We start from the raw sequence: 22,851 nt of genomic DNA, 5'->3' as shown, positions 1-22,851 counted from the left end.
TATTTCCATAAGTGAACAGTACATTTGATGATTAACACTTGTCACAGTCACACATGAACAGCTAGCAACAGTGCTTAGCTAATATAGTGATGGTAACAGTGTTCTTTTATTTTATTTGTTTTTAAATGATGTTCTCACAATTTAAGAATTTCCAGTCCCCTCTTCACTGCAGTCCTTGTCTCTGCTAAACCTACCTTTGTATTGTTCTACCCCCCAGTTCTACTGCCCACCGTATAGACGTCCCACCTAACCAGTAGGAGTCAAGGACATGATCCCTCACTGGCTTCCCACCCACTAACGCGGCCAATCGTGTTTGTTGGAATGCACGACCAAGATGACCAAGCTCGAGGTAGGCCTACCACGACTGGGAATGAAACTTCAGGTCTTTGTAATAGTGGACGGGAACTTTACCCCTGTGCCGTCCATGCACCCAACAATGACAGTGTAAGTTAAGTCAAATCACGCGACTTAACTTACGTAGGTTACGTAACTTAAAATAAGTAAGCGTAACTTAAAATAAGTTAACATTGACTTTTGGTTTCACACGGGACACGAACCCTTTCAGGGTGAAAGTCCTGTGTTTGACCCCTTTATATTATATTCCTCATGTGACTTCCTCCTTTGCTCCCGTCATAATTACTGAGGCCGCTAGAGGTCGCCGCCTAATAATAAATGTAACGATTACGTGGGTTACATACGAATTATAGTGCATTAGTTTTCGTAGGTATAACTATGAAAAGTGAACCAGAACAGCCTGAACCATGTAAGGGTATGTCAATAAGATACTTCCTGTGGTCCCTGTTGATTTAGCAATATCAATCCTGGTCCCACATCGTGCCGGGGTTATACCATCAACTGCTTGTTCCTTGAAATAGATTATTTTGTCAAACTGCTGTTCCCAAGGTCACGCTCAAATACTGAATGTCAAATTTCATCACAATGTTAGTCAAGAAATACTAACTAAATAATAATGTGAAAGGTGGACAAAAGACCTTCCTTTAGCTAATGGATAAAGTAAAAGTACACACCAAATACTGTATGCCAGGTCTCAGGTTAATTCAGATGTTCAAATGTTCTTTATGTGCTGTAATATGAATAGTTCAACTTTCCTAAATATTACTTTATTCTAAAGGCATCATCATGTTTGGGGTGTTGTTGGAATTTCCCAAGAAAAAAAAAACTAAGGCACAAAGAAATGGAAGACCAGAACACAACAGGGTTTCAGAAAATAGTACAAATTACTAACATTTTAAAAATTACAAACAAGATTAATTAGACATATTTAAATAATAATCAAATGTTTAAAATGTGACTTAACCCAGTGTACTAAATGAAAATCAGATGCCAGATTTAACACTGGAGGATGAAGAGGGAAGTTAAAAGCAGCAGGGGCAGGAAATATGAAGAGAGTGATCAACAGAGAGATGAAATCTTGCCAGACCACTCACTGAATTATTCAGGCCTCCCTTTTCCGCACCTGTCATTCCACCTTACTTTTCTCTCTCTCTTAATCTCCTAGTTTCCCTTTAGTTTGGTCTCTCTGTAATACAAAGTGAGTCACAAACAGCTGATAGACACAGACACACCTGCTGTATAAATCCTGGAACATAGTGAGTGTTTGTTCTGTGTTTGCACAGGTAGAAACATTTTATTTTAATGCTCTTACCTTCACTAATGGGAGAGCTACTAATTAATAGATACAGTCAGTGGATTTAAATGTGATGCAGGGTAAATGTGAGTGAACCATCGTCCTGCTGTGACAGGTCTGTGATGGACAGGTGGCTCTAATGTGGACAGTCCATTTCTACCTTCCATTTTGTTGAATTATTGAAGGCGGGGCTCAATCCAGGTACCTGTGAGTGAGTGAGTGAGTGAGTGAATGACACTAAACACTCACCTGAATGAGATCATTCATGCATTTTCTGCCTCTTACCAAGCACACTCACATTAAGATTAAAAAGATTCAATATGAAGTTTCTTTTAGCATAAACTTGAGGCTCATTATGTGACCGATCAGTTAAAATAGAGTTTTACGAGGACTTCATGTCCTCAACATTTTCAGGTTTCGTTCATTTTCAGGTCGTACAGTAGCTACGGGTTGTACGCATTAATTAGGCTGCCACTAAAAACTGCAGTTTTTCTGCCTTATTAACCAACAATAGGTGGTTTAAATTGAATATTTGGATTTTACTTATTCTTATCTTTAGTTACTGGCAAATGTTGAAAGCTGAACCAAAATAGATTTGATGAGCAGATTTGGTACTGGATTCACATAAGCTAATATGCTGTTGAAACCTACAATCACCACAGATTAGTAAACAAGATCCTTTTGCAATGTTGGCTGCTGGCAAAACGCTTTCCAGTAACAAAAAGTTGGAGAAAGGGCGCAAATAAGCTGCTAAATATGCACTAGAGCTCCTGGTATTAAAACAAAAGATGGCTAAACTTTACAATGTAAATGATATTTCTACAATTTGAATTTTTCACAATTCAAGACAACACAAATTTCCAGATTCAAAATACTGGACTACAAATATAGTTAATTGGTGGTACACACACACACACACACACACACACACACAAACAAACAGGACAATGGGGATACCTGGTGTGGGCTGGGGTGGTAGCATTTCACATTTTAGTGAAAATGTGGTAAATGCAATCCTTCTATTCTTAAAAAAAAGAAGATATAGTGTTTCCCCTCTTTCATCACAGCTTAATTTGTCTGCACTGTGATGAGACTTGTTATACAGCGTTGGGATGTTCAGGCTGAAAAGCACCACCTGGCTGTCCCTCTCGTCCCTCCTCAAGCCGACTCGTGTGTTTACATGCACGGGTCATAATCAAGCCTTTCTGGAAAGGTGCATGTCAGCAATCCCGGGATCTCATCAATATTAATCAGAGCTGGTCAGAGAATGCATAAGCACTCATTAGGCCTCATAAAAACTAATCATGGGCAGCATCTAAGGTCACAGGACACACGGGACTCACTGCAGGGGACACGCGCTAGGTTTTTTATGCAGGGTTCAGGCCACCAACGTCTTCCCCTGCAAGCTGACTGGTAACACAACCGGCCACCATTCCTCTCCTTGCCACCCGCGTGAGCCCATCCTCATCACACGGGACCTTTTATACCCCTTTCATCAAGTCACCGGCCTTGACAACCACCTGGCCTTGACAACCACCTTCAAAAAGTAATTCATTCAAACTTCCATGCAGAAGGACTTTGCATGCTAACACGTGCACATATTTTGCACCATGCTACTTCTTGCAAAACCGTATTTATCTTTTTTTTATCCAACATGTTTTTATTTTCTGTACTGTGTGTTTTAGCCATGTTGAAGACAAAATTCTACTGCTTTTTGCTGGATGTTTTCTGAAAATCCAGAAAAGATCCAGACAAAAATTACGTTCAAGCTGGCTATTTTGATCTGTAAAATTTCAGGTCAGATAATCTGATGGTTTATATACATACAGTATATATTCTATATACTATATTTGCAGAAATAGAAGCGAATCTGTTGAGATACCAATGTACGAGGGATGTCAGAAACAAAACACGCTGTCGGAGTGATTGTCCTTTAGTCTGGTGCCTCATCTGGGACCAGTTTGCCACGGGAGGTCCCTTCTACAGTGATACGGTGGTGATTCCTGAAAGATGGATGTGGGAATGAACTTACAGCAGTATTAGAGGATGACAGGATGATGACAGTTGTTGAATCAACATGCTGTTTTGGTGAACCACTTCAGTTTTAGCCATCTGGATCCATATTTTTCATATATTAGACCAGATAGTGTGTCCGTACTGGCCGGAAATGTCAGTCCAGCCTGCAGCTAAAACACACACCGAGGCGATGTGTACATGAAGGAGCTGAGCGAGTGTAAATGTGAGCACTTATGTCAGTGTAAACTTTAAAGAAATACAGGAGAGTTTCAAGTTCAGCAATGCCCTCGGTGCTCGGTATCTAAACTGGACAGACCTTGTGTCAGCAGGTTGATTTTAAGAGAACACACACACATACACACCAGCGACGTGAACGCTTACACACTTACACACACAACAGAGTGGCTGAGCAAACAACATCACCAGCACATAAACAGGTGTAATCAAACGCACAAAGTGCTGAAGAAGGTGGAATCTGTGACGTGCATGATAAAAGGACCCTTTGAGCAACTAAAAAGCAGACGTTGAAGACCAGAGAAGAAGAAGAACAGAGAAGAAGAGAGATGAAGAAGAGGCCTTGGCCTGAGGCTTGTTAGTTTGTGTCTCTAACAGCAGTTTGTTTGAACCTCTGCGTGGCCTGTTTTCTTATTGACAGCCTCTCCTTCATCACCCTGCCAGGCTCCGGGGCCACAGAGGGGGGCAGGGAGCATCCTGGCGGGGGAGGCGGCCCGACACCCCCCGCCCCCTTCAGAGCTGGACGCTGCAGCTAAAGCGCTGATGGTTAGCTAGCGCAGCTCCCTTTGTGCTGAAGCCCAAGCTTTAAAATGCTGCGTCTGCCTCCGACACACACGTACGTCCACACATACCTCAGCAAAAACAGACGCTCGGCCCGTCGATACACACCCGTCACCTGGCGCTGGGAAACGAGCGAGTAAAGTGTGGACAACACACACAAGCGTGAGCTAACACACGTGCAGCCACGACAGCGCTGTGACATCACCTGGGACCAGAGGTGCCTCTCTCAGCTCTTCCATATGCACCGACCTGATCTCGCACACACACACACACACACACACACACACACACACACACACACACACACACGTGCACACACACAGACCTCACCTCTGGTCACGATGTACTCTCTCAGAGGACGTCGCCTGCCCCACCAGCACTGATGCGGTCATCAGCAGGGTCATTAATTGTGGTGTCCCTCAGGGGGCAGCACACAGAGGCAGGATGGGACAGGATGGGACAGGATGGGGAAGGTGTGTGTGTTGTTGTTATGCTTCTGTCTTTGTGAGGACCAATTTGAGTTTTACACCTTGGGAGGGAGGACATTTGGGTGACTGAGGGCATTATTTGGGTCAAGGGCATTTTTAGAAAAAGTGAGGACATTTTTATAAAGTGGGGACGTTTTTGGAAAGTGTAAACATCTTTTGAAAAACTAGGACATTTTCATAAAGTGGGGGCTTTTCTTTTAGACTGAGACATTTTTGGAAATTTAGGACATTTTTAGGAAGTGAGGACATGTCTGGAAATTAAGTACATATTTGGAAAATGAAGACATTTTCGGAAAGTGTGGACAGTTTTTTTGGAAAGTGGGAACAATTTTAGAAAATGAAGACATATTTGACATTTTTGAAGAATGAGGATATTTTTTGCAATTGAGATCATTTTTGAAGGTCGGGTCAAGGGGTGTGCGATATGGCCAAAATCTTCTATCACGGTATATGTAAGTTTATATCACAGGAATGGTATATATCACGATACAGTAATAGTTTTGTAAATTCAATTAAGAAATGGTTTGAAAAATAACCATACCGTACTTCATCACATTTGATTATTTTGATTGATTATTTTGATTTTGATTCTGTATTTACAACTTCTCTCTCCTCTCCCCATTTCTTGTCACCTTCTTCTCCTGTGGCTGTTGGCAAGCCAGCTTAGAGGTGCATTACCGCCACCAACTGTCGCTCCCACGTCACGTGAGAACGTGGTGAGCAGTCCTGCTGCCTAAATCACGTTACCTTGCGAGGCAGCTGGATTTGCGAGATCACGTGAGAATCCAGCCTTGATTTGCCACATAGCCTGCCCCGAATATATAGCAGAGACACTAAAGGATAGCTCCCGTGATGGAAGCAGTGTTGCCAAATCTCTGCCAGTGGACACATTTCTACAATCACACCGTATATACCGTCATTTTGCACCAACCCTAGTCGGGTCCCTTTGGAAAAGTAGAACATTTTAGGAAAGTGAGTACATTTGGCAAAGTCAGGACATTTCTCACAATGTGAGGACATTTTTGCAAACTGAAGAGTTTTTTGGAAAGAGAGAACATTTTGTCTGGTCCTCACCTTTTCAAAGTGCCACTTGAGGGTCAAGACTTGGTTTTAGGGTTAAGGTTAGGATTAGTTTAACGTTAGGAAATGCATTATGTCAATGAGGGTCCTCAAAAGTATAGAATTATAAAACGATTTGTGTGTGTGCACATATGCATAGTGGATGTCTGCCCCACACCGATGCTGCATCTGGCATGGGGCAGACATTTTGCTGGTTTAGCATTTTAGCATGCTGCTGCATGCGTTGTGTGTGCACTGTGTTTCTCTGATTGTGTGTGTATGTAAGTGTAAGAGTGGTTGGGCTTGTGCACTCTTTTAGTAATAGCCTAATTATATTTTTTGTAGAGCACTTTAAAAAAAAAACAAGTTGCAAAATGACAAAGAAAAAACTGTAAATAAAAGACAAATAAAAGTAAATAAGTTAATAAGAGACATGAATCTGGACCCAATTACTTACACTTATGCACTCATGTATATTTTTGTAAGTAGTTATATACACAACAAATGAGTTTTTATACAGTATGTGTACTTGTCTTCACTGGTCTCTCTCTCGAAGCTTCTGTCTTCTCTTTTTCCAAGTGTTTGTGGGTCTGTTTTTGTGTGTGTGACTGTGAAATAGTGTGCATGTGATGTGCTGTAAATCCCCTCTGTTTGTCTGGTTTCCCCCTCATTAGTGAGAGAGAGTTAACGTTAGCACAAGTGTCCTGCGCTGGACCGTGAGATTAGTAATTAACGCCGAGTCTAACGAAGGGAGAAAAAACAACACCTCGACAAAGTCCGACCATCAAGCAGCCAGACCTGCTGACAGAGACAACTTATCCACTGACACTTCCAAACTCTGCCTGGGGTGCACAGTCACATGGGCGGGAGTGTGTTTATTTGGGAAATTTGTATTCATTTTTGGTGATACTGTATGGAGCAAAAAAGAAAGCAGGAACAAAGAGGACAGAAATAAAAAAAAATCCCTGAATCTCTCTCTGAGGCTCCCTATTTCTATCTCTAACTTGATTTTTTTTAAATTTCACATTCAATCACAATATCAGCTTTTCGGCCAATCACACACTCCGGTCTCTCAATCTCGGACAACCACTTCCCCGACCAGTCGGCCTCTCCCAACCCTTCACCGACTGGCTTACAGAAATCCCAGAAATCCAAGCGGATGGAAGCTCCCCGTGGTTAATGATGTCACAGGCTGATCCATTTCTGTGTCCGCTACGCTCCCACTCAAATCCCCCACAATTCCCATATGTGCTCCATGATAAGTCCCATCATGCCTTTCTGCTGACCCTCCTCGGCCCCCTTATTCATTTTGGCTTGTCTCCTCCAGAGCCCAGATTTGGGCGGACTGGGGGCGGGTTTGGAAGGGTTAATAGGAAGCTAAGAGGTGGGAAATGATGGAAGGAGGAGGAGAGAGGAGGACGTTTAGCTCACCTTGGAAAAGTGTTTAATAGAGGCATCAAAAGGAACAGGAGATGTCCTCCATTCTACACAAAGCTGGAAATCCTTTTATTAGCCCAGCTGGGATGTAATGGGAGGAGAAGGAGGCTTGGAGCTGGGAATGTTCTCCTGGTTGTGTTATTTAAATATCTTGCAGCTAGTCCTCTTCATTTTGATTTTAAGTCTCACAAGCTATTTGTTTCATACTGTTTATCATTCTCACCTTTTTCCCACGTGGAGCATAATATTTTATATTGATAGATGTTGTTTGATATGTAGACATCTGAGTTTGAGTCCTGTACTGTACTGAAGCTTATGCCACTGCCACAGAATATACTGTACTGGTTTCTGATTGGCTGGCAGGTTTTTGTTAAAATCAAATAGGACACCTCAGGCATACTTTCATTCAACAGCATAACCACCATTCATAATTACTGCTCAACAGCACATAATCATCAGTATTATTGACATGACCATCTCCATGACAACTGAGCATACTCCATCTGCTGATGAAGACCAATAAAAATAAGTTGAAAGTAAGTGGCCCTTGAGTTGGGATTGTTTTGTCAAACTACTGTTTCCAAGGTCAAGAATGAACTGGAATGCTTAACTTTTAAGAACAAGAAGTCCTAAGTGCTGTGGGTGAAATCAACAGCTGCTGAGCTTGCATGTCAACAGATCCATCTCCATGACAACTGAGCTAATGCCATCTGCTGAAGAAAACTGTGTGATATGTTTGAAAGCCCCGGGAAAAACTAGTAAGTTCACCTTGAGTCAGGATTTTGTCAAATAAATACTTCATTCAACTCTTACTGGGAAAAACAAGCAACCCTAATGTGAGGTTAAAATGATTAAAAGTAGACAAAGAATTGATCGAAGATACATTTTAAGGTTCACTGACAGTAAAAATGTATAATTAGCCAAATGTATTACTGCCTGGCCTGGGGTCTTGTTACTTTTATATACCTCATACACCTTATCATGTTTTATTGCTTACATCATTTTGAGGTACTCAGAGGTAAGTTTTGTACTTTTCACTCCACGTACTGCTGTTGGTTTATAAAGCACTGAATGGTTTAGAGCCAAAGTACATTTCTGATCTTCTACTACATTATGAACCATCCTGACCTCTCAGGTCGTCTGGGACAGGTCTGCTTTCTGTCCCCAGAGTCAAAACTAAACATGGAGAAGCAACGTTCAGTTTTTATGCTACATATATCTGGAACAGACTTTGTTGCTGACTTTTATTAAATCAAATTTGAGACTTTTGATTAATTCCTTACACTGCACTGTACCCTTTACTCTCCTGTTTTATCTGATTTTATTTTCTATTTAACTCTTTTTAATTGTGTTTAAATGTCTTTTTATAATGCCCTATGCTGCTTTTACATTTTGTCTCGATGCCTTTTATGTTTTAAGAAATGTTACATACAAAACATACATACGATCAGCTTCTAAAATATGAAGCCTTGTTACAAAAACAATTGCCAAACATGTTAGATGAGATTAGTTTCACCTCAACCAGCCACAACATTAAAATGCTGCTTACATGTTAATGCGTCATTAATAATAATGCAGTAATACATCTAGAATAATGAATAGATGGATGATTGAATGGGACATTCTGCCAAATGAAAATGCAAGTTAATTGTGCTGATAATACTAGTACAAATTTCAAAGCAGGACTTTTACATTACAGTATTGCTGTTTTTACCCCCTTAAAGGATCCCAGTACCTCTTCCACCGCTGCACTTGGGACCTCAGACTATGTGTGTGTGTGCTCGTCTACCTTTGCGAGGAGCTACTTGAGTTTTAGACCTTGCTAGTTTTGGAAAATGAGGATCTTTTGTCTGGTCCTCATTTGTTCAAAGGGCTGTTTGAAGGTTAAGACTTGTTTTTAGTGTTAAGGTTAGGCTAGTGGTGGGGGTAAGCCATGCAGTTGTGATGGTTAGGGTTAAGGAAAGCATGATGTCAAAGAGAGTCCAAATGCGTGCATGTACTGTACAGTGCTAGTGTGTTTTTGTGTTTATTTGTGTGCAGGTGACTCCAGAGCCACTGAGGAAGCCATTCATCCTCTACCTGCCACGTTGTTAGAGGACTGAGAGAGGTGTGTCTGAATAATTGATATTAAGTAGATTTCAATAGGCTGAACACGTCCCCCCTGATGAGAGACCTGTCAATCAGTCAGGACCTCCCTGTCATTGGACGGAAGTGGATGGAGAAGGACGGAGGAGAAAAGACAGGAAGGGAGTATGGGAAGTAAGGTATGGGGGTTTGTAGAAATCAAGCTGCCCCCCTCCACTTCCTCGTCTCACCTGGAGAGACTCATGCGTAGCTTTTATCCTCAGACCTTGGGGGACGTCAAACCCAAAACACGTCTGGAGCGGAACACTGTGAACCCAGGCCGTGACTGGGAAATGAATTAGAGGAGGAAAGTGGCTAAAAAGCTCTGAAGAAGTTGCTGACGGAGGCAGTTGTGTGGATCAACTCTCTCAGGTGGCTGCCAGCTTCACTATGTTCCTTCCAGGCCTTTACAACTCTGTAAACTGTGTGTGTGTGTGTGTGTGTGTGTGTGTGTGTGTGTGTGGATGGAGAGGCGAGGTTGATAATGTCAGCAGCGACCGGCCGTCTCTGAGACCAAATGGGCCTCAGCTGTCAGCTGTGGTACAGCTAAACTGAGTTTAGGAGAGATTAACACAGAATGACATCCTGTTTGCTTCAGTCTAATCCTAATCTAATCTGACGGGGCTGCATGTGGGGAAATGTTGCGCTCACTTTGCCTCCCTGAAAAGCTTGTTTTACATTCTTTCATTGTGTCAGACAACACAGGGAAGTTATTATTTAAATTCTGATGGGTGCATTTGTGTCCATGTGGGCCTCTTTGGAACCAAGTATCAATGGATAGTCAGATGAACGGATGGACTGGTGGATGAATAGATATGTAGATGAAAGGATGGATGAATGCATAAATGGATAGACAGAAAGATGGACATAAAACGGATGGACGATGGTTGGATGGATGGATGGATGGTTTATGGTCCTGGAACGAATGGACTGATGTTCAGATGGATGGACAACGAATGGACGCATGGACAGACAGATTGGGAGACGGATGTAGTGAAACAACATGAAGCGCCACACAGTAAACACAACACAACACATGCACATGACTGTTGTTGCATTACAGTAACACATGTACTTCACTCATTCCACATGTATTGACTTAAGTGCTCTTCTACTGCCCCCCCCCCTTCCTCCCTGTACCACACACACACACACGCACGCACACGCAGGCACACACTGGGCGTGGTGTGTCTGATATAAATTTTTCACTGCGGTGATCTCTGCTGTAAGTGGCAGACCCTTGACTCTTCTCCCTGCCGTCTCTGCTGGGAGCTTCTCCTCACACTGCTAACAGCTACCCAGGGAGGAAGAGGAGGCTGTCTGTGTGTGTGTGTGTGTGTGTGTGTGTGTCCTTTCATTTCAGCTCCTCTGGGTACAGGAGAGTGAATTAATAAATAAATTATTCTTTCCAATTCTTTTGTAATCTTTCTAAGAAAACCTTTTGCTTTTCCACAGCTCTTAAACCGCTCTGTGGTGTTTCAAATCTTTACAGGAAAGACGAACAAATGTGCAGATGTGTGAAGAGGACACCTGCTTCTTTTTGGTCTCCGAACACATTCTTTCAGGTGAGTGGAGCTGGGTGGGGCGCTGTGTGTCCTTGACAGTCCTATTGAAAAATTTAACTCCCCCGCCCCAACCCTTTCTCCCCCTCCTCCACCTCTTTCCTCCGCTCTTCATGCACCCATTTCTCCTGTCAACCCTCTTGAGCACTGAGACAGGTCAAAGGTCAATTTGCTGGGATTTCCAGCTTGTGCTCTCTTCTGAGGCTTTAGGAGCCCATTCTGTTATGAAAGATATGAAACAAAACTATAAGCTTTATTTACAATGTGTATCTAAGGGCAATCAGACTTTAACCAAAAAATACCTGCAGTTTATAAAAGGAGCAAATACTGTATGTTTACAGCTAAGATTTGCATTGAATCAAACCCAATTTTTCATACTATTTGTATAGACATAGACATTCATATTTACATTCTGTAATTGACACTTAATATAGGGATGTTCATTGTTATTGTTGGAGTCCGCCTTGTTGGGATTCACAGGAAATGATGCATGTATGTATGAATGTGACGCACAAGACATAAGTACGGTGGCCCTGAGGGTCAGCAACATTTCACAAAACACAACAACTTTTGAGAAAAGGACATTTCAGATTATGGAAAAGGTGGGACAACACTTCTTGTTTTTATTGGATTGATTATTGTGTTTTCTGAAATGTTGTTGTGTTTTGACCCTCAGGGCCACCATACATACGGCTTCTTTTTTAAAACAACACGGCATGATGAATCCTCTCAGCCTAAAGTTTGTCTATACACATGTCATATCGAACAAGGCTCAGGACCTGTATTATTAAAATGCACTTGCCAGTCCCAACAGTAACCAAAGGTGTCGCCAGTCAACCAGGACTGCAATCTTAAGGTTTAGGTCTTAAGATTGGCCAGATGTCCAGTAACAGAAAAGTGAAGTGAAAAATGTGGAGAAAACACAAATGACCTACTGATTATGCACCAGAGTAAGTAAAAAAACAAGAATTGGTTAAACTTGACAATTCATTCCGTGGAACCAGAAGTTGACAAAACGAGCTTCATTCAAAGTTGTCTTTCTCGCTAGTTCTGGTGCGTTTGAAGCTTCCCAAGTTCAAGAATGAACTCAAGCTCAACTTTTAAGCTAACGTGGATGAGAAGTCCTGAAAGTGCTCAGAGTAATGAAAAGTTTGAAATTCATTTAATCATATAACATCATATAATTCCATGACAACCAAGAACACTTGATCTGCTCCAGGCCCACTTACTCGCTTGTTCAAAAGCTCCAGAACAAGCGAGTAAGTGGGCCTTGAGTGGAGATTGTCTTTTCAAAAGAATTGGTTACACTGCAAAGTAGCTGCATTGAAAAAATGAGAAATGTATTGATTTTAAAGCAATTTTCACATGTTCTTTTTAAAATATTCATAATATATATCAGTATATTTGAAAATAACTGGTCAGTGATGTGAGAACATCTAGTATTAAGTCAAGTGTTCATGTGCCGGCTAAGCTTTAAATGTGTCATAACTCTTATCTACTCATAAAATACACACATACTGTATTTCCTCATAGACACACATATTAATACACATATACACACCTACTGTCCTCAGAGTAGCTGAGTAGCTGTGTTGTGATCAACATATTGTCTGTCTCTAAAGTTAAAAGCTCCTCATAGCTTGTACAGTATATACAGTATGTGTGTGTCACAGTGTGTCTGTGACTGTGTGTGTGTGTGTGTGTGTGTGTGTGTGTGTGTGTGTGTGTGTGTGTGTCAGCTCCCTGATGCTCTCCATGCTCTGTGATTTTATTGATATCACTTATTCATGGCCCTGCTGTCCTACACAGGTCCACTTAAGACCATTGTCACTACACACAGTTTGAGTGGTACTGATCTGCATTTCATTGTCATGTGCTGCGTGTGTGTGTGTGTGTCAGTCTGTGTGTGTGTCAGTCTGTGTGTGTGTCAGTCTGTGTGAGGGCAATTCAACCAGTATTTTAATCAGAGCTCTGTGTGTTTGTGTGTGTGTGTGTGTGTGATATCTGTGATGTGGTCAAATATTGGATGTGAAAACAAACAGCAAGTCAATATCAGTCAATGCACTCTGTTATAAATATCAAAACCTACATTGTCCAACACTTGATCAGCTCTTTGTTTACTTGTCTTATCATCACACTCTGCTCAGAAACAGAATCTTTATCTAAATAACTTGTTTTGTTCTTTATCCCCAAACAAAAGCTCAAAGCTGGAGGCTGAGGCCTGATTGTGGACTTCAGTCTGTCTCACATGATGTCGTTTTCTTTCTCCTCTCAAATCTGTGTCTCCAGCAGCCTCTCTCTAAGCTGGGTAGAGTGGTCTTCTTGATCCTGTGGAAGCTGTGTGAAGAGTTTCAGTCCCTCTGCCCGCTCTGACTGACAGCTGCGCTCCGCTGGCCAGTTGCTGGCCTGAATCCCCCGGCTTTGGGCCTCTGCAGCCGGCTCTCATCCAGGCCTGATCCCACAGAGGAAAGCCTCAATGCCGTCAGGACGGATTTGACACTCCTCGCTCATCCCAGGGATGTCCAAAGTGCTTTCACAGTGAGTGAACAAACCCCTCCCACCCTTGTTCCCCACTGTCCAATGCCAACTGTAGTGTGACAAGCAAGTGTGTGTGTGTGTGTGTGCGCCGGCCGGTATGTATATCTGTAGCTCGATTTCATTTTGTTACCTTCGCCAAGGAGATTATGTTTTCAGTTCTGTATGGGTTTTTTTTGTTCTGTTTGTTAGCAAGACATCTAAAAAAGCTCACAGATTTCAGTTAAATTTGGTTAGCCAATGGGCCAAGGAAGATTTTTCAGTCGTTGGTATGGATATGGATGTGGCCATTTATAGAGCCCTTCTATAGCACGTTGTCAAAAGTTGAAATGTTGGCTGTTTCAGTTTGGTAACATTTGTGAGCTACTGTATGATCCCGTGGAGACTCGCTACTATTTACATCACTTTATGTTTGACTCAGAACACCTAAACTGTAAGGCGTAGATGCAAAATTCCTCGATTGGTTGGTTCAATCATTCATCACAAGCCACGCCCACTGCTGCTAGAAACTTTTTCCAATCTTCACCAATTTTGATTGAGGATGATATTTGGACAAGCTTCACAAGAGTTATTATGTTTTTTTAATACCATTTTCATTACACTATATATATACAGGTATATACCAAATACATTATAATTCAAGTTCAGGTTTTAGGTTAAATTTTATTGTCATATGCATTAGAAGCAGTGCCTACCAATGCAATAACAAGCTTGTGCTCTAATCTTCTGATTACAAAGAATAACATATACAATACACAATAAATGTACAAGAAATATACAAAGCAGGGAAAGTTTAGGACAAAAGAAACCCACTAATTACAGCCACAGCTGTATAAATTATTCTAAAAATGGTTTCCAAATTGTTCTCAGTCTGGTCTATGTGACACAAACTGCCATAACGCTTCAATACGTTATGCAATTCCAAACCAAGTTTACATCACAGTTGCACATACATGCTGAAAAATCTGATGCAGCTGCACTGATATTTAGAACATATACGTACTGTAAGATTAGAGTTACTCCAAAAAAGGCATAGAGGCACATTTCTCTTTCAATCTTTCAGTTTTATTTTATAATCATCCTCCCAACACATCTACGTGCTCCTGATAAGCCAGAAGCTTGAAACAGCAAATATGCCTCTGTCCTTTTTAAAAATATGATTTATATGATGAATTTGAATTACCACCCTTACAGATCACGAGTCTGACTCTTGATTCTTGACATTTTGTGCAATTCTCCCTGAAAATTCTCAGAAAGGTGTTCTCCATCATTGTCATCATCCAATCAGCAGATCCTGTTACACTGCTCTCTGAGTGCTCTCTCTATGTATTTGCCGGTGATAAAAAGGGTCAGTTAACGCAAACTACAGAAAGACATTTTCTCACTAACCTTTAGTGGTACTTTGCCACGTGGATAGTTTTTGGAACTACTTTATATATAAAAAATAGTCCAGATGAAAGCTGTTGACAGTATGTTCTGTGAATTATTTAAAGTAACAGATGTACTGATTTTGGAAGGAGATGTTGCTGTGGATTTTTTAAATGTAATTTTTCAATACGTTGAGCTCCACAAATGAAATTTCATTCACCTTCTTTTTATTAGGGTGGTGGCAGAAACTATCTGCATGACTTGATATCGCTAAAGGTAAGTGAGAAAACGTGTTTCTTGGTAATTTGGGTGCACCGATCCTTTGGCGATTATTCAAAGGCAATGAGCAAGGTTCTTTGTTGGTGCAACTTTTCCCCACTGGATCATTATTTAGTGAACACGTGTGTCAGGAGACAGACAGGACATTGACTGGGTCAGGAAATGGCTGGAGTGTGTAGACAGAGGAGTGGGAGCTGAGCTTCATTGATAAACCTCCTTCAGTCCCAGACAAGGAAGGAAGCAGTGCAGGCACGGGAGGGAGACGCTATAGATCCAGCATTGGGACAGGAGTCCAGCCACTGCCAGCCATTGATCAGGATCACAATCAATCAGGAAACCATTGAGCAGCCTGGTCCAAAAATAGTCAAAAAGCACTTGAGTGCGAGCAGTGAACAGGGTCAGCTCGGAGTCACAGCTGACTGCCCGAAGGCATCGTCCCCTCTCGCTCTGATCGCTTCAGGCAGGAAGTGGCTCAGGGCGCTGCTGTAAACCTCAGAGATGTTTCATAATGGAGCGTACAGGTTCATGCCACTTGACCTCTGACCCTCAAACATTATTGACATGTTTCCTTGTTCATGGGTCAAATCCTCCTCCCTGGAGCCAGCGATATTATAGCTTAATGCACCAGATTGAACCAGCTACAGTCAGAAAACCTGGACTCAATTATTTTGGTTGAAGTCCACTAATGAACAGTGTCACTGTAGCATATTATTAAAATTTTGGGGAGCGAGAGTAGAACAGTAAACATTGTTCAACAGCTTGTTTATTTTATTTAATTTATATTTTGTATTTGGTTTTTCATGTCTAGCTGTTTTGCTTCAGTTGTTTAAATTGTGTTACTTACATCTTTACTGTCTGTAGCATTGCTTATGAATTTTTATTTTATTTTACAAGTACAAGTGGAATCCTAAACAGTTTTAACCCTGGGTAACCTTTTACACTGCTGACACTTTTAAAGAAATACTTGCTTGCAATCAATGTAAGCACCTGCCATTAGCTGTGTGTTTACAAACTGACAATTAAATATGCACTGAAGCTGTATATTTTTGCCATATGTTGATAAGAATATGGGTGTTTGGAACATATCAAGCATACTGATAGACAAATAACTTGATTATTCTTCAGGGGGTGGGTGTTTGCCATTTAGAACATTGGTTTTTGGTAGAATATTCCTTTACTTTTTATTTTTATCGGGTAAAACTCTGCACAAGCTTGACAGTTCATTCTTGACCTTAGAAACATCAGCTGACAAAGCAGTCTCAACTCAAGGTCCACTTACTCACAAACCAATATTGTTTTATCAACTGTTGTTTTTAAGGCCAAGCTAAACGTTTAAACCAACATAGGCAAGAAGTCGTGTTTTCAGTGTTTTAACTGAAACTGAGCAAATTACATCATTGAGTTTAGATTGATTTGTCAAAAGTCGCTTACCTGTCCTGCATTACATTCACACAATTTGCCCCCTGCCCCAAATATCTTGTTGGTTGGACACTGAGAAGGAGTTCTCAGCCAGTTTGGGCTGAAAATACCCAGTTCAGGGGCAACTCAAGAGTTGTTGCCCATTCAAGGAAGACGGTTTTGCTTTCATTCTCTTCAATGTAACATTTTCAGCTGTTTCTTTAAACCTGCACCATCCTAGAAAAAGCCTTAAAACCCTAGAAGTAGAAGCATATCTTTTAGAACTCATGTAAACACAGCAACTAACCCACATAAAAGCATATTTTTCTGATTGTAGCCTGAAATTCGAGTTATAAGTGAGTCTGAAAAAAGCTTGAACATGGCGCCCATCAATTCCTGGACATACCTGTGTTATAACAGAGAATAAAATATTCCCCTGAGGTGAAATATCACTTTAAGCTGCTTCACTTTGTTTGGGAGCCAGCGAGCCGACGGCGGTGCCAATGTGGAGTAAATCTTCCTGGGTTCCTGTGTGTTAAAGCCTCTGAGAGGGAAGGAGGAGGTCAGAGGAAGACTGCTGGGGAGGAGGAGGGCCAAGCAAGGCCAGCGGTAAGACTCCTCGGTCCTGCCCGCGGGAGATAAGTGTCCGTCCCCCTCCACTTCATACACCAGACCCTGAGAATATGTACAGTATGTATATGATATGGAGATGCACAAACACACACACAATGTCCAGATTATCTGCTGGAAGAGGTTTACACAGACCTCGCATCCTGAGCCCAACGTGCACACACACACACACACACACACACACACACAAACACATTTTTACACACATGAACATATCCAAAGATAGTGTTAAATGTGGCGAGCACAGCGTGCATCCGGCAGTGGCTGTGTGGAGAATCGGCCTGACTAAGCTCTGAATTTACATGGCTAAGCAAAGTTGTTAACCCTGAGAGGCAGGGCCAGAGAGGGAGCTAATGGGATTTCTCTGTTAATGAAATTTATGAAAGAGAGTGAGAGAAAGAGGGAGAGAAGGAGAGTGAGGAAGGGATGGAAAGAGAAGAAGTAGTAGTAGAGGAGGAGAGATGTGGGGAAGGCCCATGTTGTTCCTTCACATTGTTTCTGGCAACAGGAACAGAGTGAAACATATCTTTACATACACCTATTTTATGTGTATTTTCGCATTTTTACATAACAAAAAGAGTGGAAATGCCAGAAATAAAAATAAAAAATAAATAACAAGCTGAAATCTGGCACAAAAAAGTTTCAACGCTTGGCTGAGTGGAGACATTGGCATTTCAAAAAGGAGAAGATGCAAACACGGCTGAAGAAAACAGATTTTTTTGAATACACGGTGATCATGTGATACCTGGCTCTGCTTCTTGTACAGCAGAAAAAGCATTCATGTCACGCTACCACTCAGCGTTACAGCCTTCCTCTCCACCAGAAAGACCAAAAATAAAGAATAGAAAGGGCTGGGAGGTAAGTAATCACAGCACCTCCGGTTCGAGTCCAGACAGGGGCCCTTTTAAATGTCATCCCCCTCTCTATTACTAAAGTAGCTGATAAAAACACCACATGGCTGAGAAGAGACTAATTCATTCATTCAAAAAAATCAGCATCTTCATATTTGGTGGGAAGCAGTGATGACATGAGTTAATGCGCCATTAATTATGTAATCTTGTCACAACCTCTTGAATGTATTCACATGACGGCAGCTGATGGAAACACAAAATTTCTGAAATGTTTAAAATCTGTGCAGCACTGTGAAACAAGCTTGTGACGAGAAAAGAAAAACAGAGATGAAGAGGAAGAGGAGGAAGGGCTACGCCACCGATGGCACTGTTCTAGAAGGCCCGAGAACGTTCAAGGTAGATTGTTAAAGTTTTCATGAAGAGTTACCTTTTCTGGTTGTGTGAATAATGACCTCCTCTCTAACTAGGAAAGGCAGAAGCATGTCCTTGTTATTCCACCTTTAAACAGATTAAGGAGGTCTAGGTGGATAGTCGAAGTGGTCGAAGTGTGCAAATACAACACTGGAGACGACGGTTCATGTCCTGCTTCCTACCAACAGTCAACACTGGTTTCTCTTTACCATACAAGTGATCTTTTTCTAACCTTAAAAGAGTACTCCATCGGACTCCTGTAACATTATCAGACTCGATGGACGGTTTTAAAAATAAAGGATCAAAGTCGATGCAGCAGACGCAGAGCTATATCGTCTTTTTTTATTCCACACGTTCTTCCTAATACTGATTTATCGTTCCTGTAATTAAACAAACCAAAAGAAGGCATTTATTACAGTGTAACTTCACTATTACAATCCCTCTTCTTTGAGTTGAGTTAAATAAGACATAAGGTCTATTCAAACATACTAAGAGATGAAGGTGACATGTTGGTTGATGTCAGTTTGTGTTTTCTCTCCAGGGTTCAGTGTTTGAGTCGACAGCTGCCCTCCGGCTGTGTGAGCTGGATCTCGGCCTCTCAACACAAACCCTGCAGCAGCAAGAAGGTCTTGTTCCCCCTGTTTGCCCCGGAGTGAGTAGGCAGAAGATTGTGATGAGCGGGTAAGAAGAAGGGGGCAAGTTGAAGTGAGTGAGGGTGTGCTGATGGGGGAGGAAATTACCCCCGAGTCTGCACATTCTCCTGGGCAAACACACAAACACACACACCTACGTTTTCCTGAGTTTGGTTTGCTGTTTTAGTTTGATGCCGAGGCAGATTTCTTCATGAGCGCCCCCCCCCACACACACACACACACACGCACACCACCACTAACACACACACACACACCCAACCCAAGCCCCCCCCCGACACACACACCTCACCCCTTCGCCCCTCTCGCCCTCCGAACCCGGCACAGTCAGCATCGGCGTGGCGACGCCAATCGATGCTCCGCGCCCCGCTGAGCGTGTCCACACAAGGCCGAGCGAAGGGCCCCTCCGCAGGGGATTGTGGGAAATCTGATTTATGATGCCCGTGGTGTTGCTGACCACTAACTTTTGCTCTCTCTCTCTCTCGTTTCGTCTTTCCCTTTGTCTCTCCATCCCTTTCCTGCTCTCGCTCCCTTCTCTCCGTGACTTACCTGTTTAACTCTCTCTTTCTGCGGAACATCATCGCTTTACGAAAATAAGAGCGACTGTCGAAGAAGCACCTGGAACCTCAGTGAGAGACTAGAGAGCAAAAAAACATAAGTGAAGTGAACTCCACAGTGGGGCAATAAGATGGGACTTTTGGCAAAAGGGACTACTGACCAGAGGATAAGAAGGGTTTGTTAAGGAGGATGGAGTGAGATAAAGAGGTGGAGAAAGAAAAGATGATTCCATTTCATAGAGATCTGCTTGCAGAAGGAGGAGGATGTAGAGAGGATTTTCATGGCTGCTTTGGTGCTGAGCCTCTCTCATCTACTGTTGTCTCTGCCCTGGTAGTCCCGGTGACATTTTAACCAGCAAGCAGAGAACACACACATTCATAGTAGTCCTTCCATACTGTATCTCATTACATCACACGTGTTCTGGCATCCTGATTGTTAAAGGTCAGTTTTGACTAAATTACTGGATTGATCACGAAACAAACTGGAGCACTTGTGAGACTTGAGAGCATGCAGGGACATACTTGAAGAAGTTTTAAGAGGACGCAAACACTGATGCAGAACTGGGAGTGTATTAGCTTTGATCCTACAAGACAAATTATGTCTGTAGGTTTCAGTGAGCCAGAAAACTTTGTTTGCTTGCCATGACAATGTTTTCAGCATTTTCAGTTGGTAATGTCTATACGTTGTATGCAAACTCCATCTGAGATGAGAGCAAACTCCAGTGGACACAGAGAAACATTATCATTCATTTGGAGTCGTGTTTGTGTCAGTCTGATGAATGTAAGTCCAATAATTACTCTCCTTTATTGCTCTGGTTTGGTCTGTACCAACTCCTGGAAAGGGGGTTAATGAGAGCAGAGATTATGAGTAATAAAACTAAAATAATGATCATTGTTTTTCTAGAATCTAGCTGTCTAGATCAATAGCTAGCTAAGGTTGTATCAAGAGTTTAGTCCTAGAAGTTGGCTAAAAAGCTAGGTATACAGAAAAGACATTTTTTCAGTATTTTTATATCAAAATTCCTCTTTTCTGTTCTTGTAAACAAATACTTTTTGATCAAACTTGATTTGGGGAAGCCAGCTAATCCCTCCCTTCATGTAAAACCACACTTGGCCTCATTACCTTGTGGTTCTTTGTAACTAGTGTAAGAAAACCATGGGCTAGAGGTGCCTAGTATCAGTTGACAAAAAGCTTAATATTTCCAAACGTGCTGTGGTACTAAGAGGCTGGAATTTATTCATTTTGTAGATGTGAAAACTAAAATGTTCTCTTCCTCTGACTGTTCTACATATTTCTGTCCGTTTGAGGCAGGCTACTCGGGCTACTTGCCAGAAAAGGACTGCAGTCCCACAGTGTAAACCAGTGCTTCTAACAGGTCTCCAAAGGTAAGTAAGTTATACATGTCTCGTCTTCCTTTCTAGGAACATGGATGTTTGTAACAGTACTTTTAAAACTGTATTTCAGTGGAAGACATGGTTTATCACCTGTGCCTTAAAACTGCATCAGTGCAGCTGAAATGCACAAAGCAGGCTCTTTTCAAGTAAAGGTAAGTTAACGTTAGGGTACCTAGCTAACGTTTTACAGCAGAAGCCACTCAAATAGCAAAATCATCCTCAATTTACCAATATTGCTATACGTGCTGCAAGGTACCTTGATCAGTGGACTAACTGATAAGATGTAGCCATGTTTGTTTTTTCTCATTGATTTAATTCAATCAAATTTGTGTTATTTATTGCTTATGCTAGTACTCAGAGGAACTTTCACTGACTCCTTGTACTCTTTATATATTGCTATATATAAAATAAAAATAAGAATAGTAATGAAAATAGAAGCTATACAAGAGCAACTGAACTCAAAGTTACAAGGCAAGCAGTAGGCCTGTACATACAGTTCCCCCGACCAGTGCTGGACTTAAACTAATAGTGCAATACTGTCTCAAGTGAAGTGACATAGTGGTGTGATTAGTAGCAGCAAAGTATAGTATATGTTAGAGTAATATGATACCATCTATTATAAAAGTGTACACCAGAATAATATATAATATGATTAAGTAATGATACTTAATGTTAGTTTTTCTATGGTCATTTTAAAAAAGAACAGTGTCGTAAAAATAATCCAGGTATAAGGTACATCAGCGTACCTGTATACAGCTGACACCTTCAACTGTGGTATATTCCTACCTTCAAAGCAACCTGGCAGTCCAACAGTATAATAAATCCTTGAAAACTATATGTTCATATTCATTGCAAGGGTCTAACAATCAAAAGTCCATTTGTTTTATTTTAGGTGGACCAGTGCAAAAGGTGGGTGGGAGTTAAAAGGATAGACAGATCCTGACTTGCAAATTGATTCTACCTTGAATTTGTCTTATCCAGATTGGTAGTTCAGTTTTTAATTAAGTTCCATAACACAAGCTTCTGCATAAACGCGCACACACACACACAAAATACTCTCATCACAGTGACATCCACTGTGTAGACGGAGTGTGGCTGACAGTGAAACCCAGACTGTCTGAGTGTGTCGGGGCTGCAGGGAGCCTCCCAGCCCCTGCTGCGTGAGGGACAAACTCCTGCTCAGGATGTTCATTCACTATCTCCTCCACTTCACGAACACAGTAAATTAGAAAGTTAATGCACTGATGGGGCGGAAGATTGCCCTGCTGGGCTGTTGTTTAAGTGTGTGTGTGTGTGTGTGTGTGTGTGTCAGCAGTAAAATCACCTCCCCAAACAGCAGGAGATATGCATTAGACTAATGTGTGATTAAACACATCCATGCATGTGATTGGTTGATTTATCTGCTTTGACAGTGGTAACTGGTTGGTTTTATAGATCAATCATGAGGTGGTGAGGAGGGCGGGGCAGGTGATACATGCTTGTTAGGACAGTAAAGCACCGTTATTGTAATTTTTAACATGCATGGGGGTAAGCCTTAATTTCACTTTCCATCCCTAGTTAAATGTTTAAGAACCATAACTAAATGACCATACTGATGTTTTTGCAGTTTTAGCCCCTTAGCTTCAAATCATGTATATTTTACATTCTT

General features: G+C 41.6%; 1 long non-coding RNA gene across 1 annotated transcript; it reads left to right on the top strand.

The window, feature by feature from the left end:
• The first annotated feature begins 212 nt into the window (after positions 1 to 212).
• On the top strand, positions 213 to 11,132 carry LOC122877594. Its single transcript, XR_006378290.1, has 3 exons — positions 213 to 349; positions 9,484 to 9,550; positions 11,060 to 11,132. It is a non-coding gene; the product is annotated as an uncharacterized LOC122877594 (long non-coding RNA).
• The last annotated feature ends 11,719 nt before the right edge of the window (positions 11,133 to 22,851 follow it).

The sequence above is a fragment of the Siniperca chuatsi genome, linkage group LG6 (genome assembly GCF_020085105.1).
Source record: "Siniperca chuatsi isolate FFG_IHB_CAS linkage group LG6, ASM2008510v1, whole genome shotgun sequence".
Lineage (NCBI taxonomy): Eukaryota > Metazoa > Chordata > Actinopteri > Centrarchiformes > Sinipercidae > Siniperca > Siniperca chuatsi.
The sequence above is the reverse complement of the archived record's forward strand: the minus strand, read 5'-3'. Positions and strand labels throughout refer to the sequence as shown.